Source organism: Fringilla coelebs (assembly GCF_963513975.1).
Source record: "Fringilla coelebs genome assembly, chromosome: 2".
NCBI classification, from domain to species: domain Eukaryota; kingdom Metazoa; phylum Chordata; class Aves; order Passeriformes; family Fringillidae; genus Fringilla; species Fringilla coelebs.
The window spans coordinates 88,747,473-88,749,427 of NC_140029.1; the positions used below are offsets into that span (position 1 = coordinate 88,747,473).

Genomic DNA, 1,955 nt, shown 5'->3' on the forward strand with positions numbered 1-1,955 from the left:
TCTGGGGTTAGAGAAGAACAGAAACAGAAGTATTCTATGGCAGGCTCCAAGAGACACCAGCTCTGCAGTTCCTCCCATACCTGCACAACATGTCATCAGGCCTGACTGGGAGAAGCAGTGCTTGCCCATAACAACATGCTGGACTGCGAGTCTCTGAGTTTGAGGGAGGCAAGGAAGGAGACAAACTCGTGCACACAGCTGGAAACATGCATTCCTGGGATCACCTTCTCTTCCCATCAATTTCTGCCAATTTGTGCATTCCTGTGCACACACTCAGGCTGTCACCCTGCCCCATCCTGCTCCATGACAGCTCTGAACTATGGCACCTACTGAAGTCCCACCTACTCTTGCACACCCACGCTCACACACAGCAGGAAGCCAGAGGAGCAGAGTACAAGCACCTCATGACTGCCTGCAGGTGTCATTGCCCACCGTTCCTGGACAGCCAACAGCCTTGTGACATTTCAGACTCCTGCTCACTCCCCTGCCCACCCACAGAGAGACGTATCTCTTCCTCTCCACCTCTCCTCTTTCCACACCTCTGTGTCTGTGCTGTCACCAGGGGCAGGTGGCTGGAAGGAGGGGATCTTTCTCCATGGATTTCCACCAGTTCCTTGTGGCCATGCTGCTCCCTGTGGGTAAGTGCGCTTCCCTTCCTCTTGAGCAGCTGCACTGGAGCTGTTGCTGCTCCATCCTCAGCTGTGCTCCCAGTTCCTGGCAGTGCTCCTTCCCCAGTGCTTCCAGGCTGGGGGTGGGCAATGAACCAGGTGAACTTTTCCACCACCAGCTATTGAATCAGGAAATCCTGCAAAGCTACAAATGTGGTTTTTCCTGACCCATTTTAATACTTCACTTGAGAGTACCAAAGTCATTATTTCTCAAAACAGATTCACTGCTGCATTTAAAGCTGGTTGGTTTGGGTTGTTTGGATCCTGTGTGCGTTTTTCAGAGAAGCAGGGCACTGGCCCACTGCTTTCTAAAATGTCCTGGTGGCATTCCATCCCATGACATACTTCAAGGATGTGTATTTTTGTTCTCTTCAATGCATTTCACTTCCCACCTTTCATCTCCTGTCTCTCCAGGCTGGGCCCTTCAGCAATCACCAGATACAGTTGTCCGGGTGGGAGACACCGTCACTCTGGAATGTTCTGCATCAGGGAAAGATTTCATACACTTGTACTGGTACAAGCAACCCATGGAGAAGAATGCCAGTATGCAGCTGGTTGTATATTCAGTGGAAGGTGGCAAAGCAGATATTGAGAAGGAATTCCAAAATCACTTCCAGAGTAATGGGACTAAGAAGAACCAATTATCTGTGAAGATTCAGCATGCCCTTCTCAATGACTCAGGCACATATTTCTGTGCTGAACAAGATCCACAGTGAGTCAAAGGCTGGTGCATCATAGCACAAACCTTTGCAGGCAAACAGGGATGTGCCACCAGCAGACACTGAGACCTGTGTTTGACAGAGACCTATTTTCTTACTTGCCCTCCAGCTCTTCAAGAAAACACCATATGACTGTCTGTCTGTACTTCTACCCATCTATCTGATCATCTATGTGTCTTTAACTTGGTCTCTAGCTGCTTTTCTGTTCTTTGCCATCTCTGAAACCCCTTTGACAGCACAGTTCTTATTGTCCTCACTCTCTCACTGAATTTATATCGCAGATTGTTTCTGATTTTGCTCTTTTAATGGCTTTTTGTGTGTCCTCCTGACTTTTCCACTTGGTCCTCTCATATCTCGCTCCGTCCTATTTCCTATTCCCTTCATCTTACATTTCTCCGTACTTAGAATCTCCTGGATCAATTCATGGTTTGGGAAGCAGGGTGTGGATTGGTTCACACAGCGCATTCCCTCTCCACCAGCTGGAAAGACAAAGCCCACTGGTCCGTAGCCCCACTGGTCTCCAGGAAATCGACACACAGCCCATGTTACATCCCTGCCCTGTGACCTG

At 49.1% G+C, this 1,955-nt stretch overlaps 1 gene segment (V, D, J or C); it reads left to right on the plus strand.

Annotated features, from left to right (window-relative positions):
• Positions 1 to 622: 622 nt before the first annotated feature.
• On the plus strand, positions 623 to 1,551 carry LOC311150982 (T cell receptor beta variable 30-like). The segment is given in 3 exons: positions 623 to 638; positions 1,083 to 1,380; positions 1,497 to 1,551.
• Positions 1,552 to 1,955: the final 404 nt, after the last annotated feature.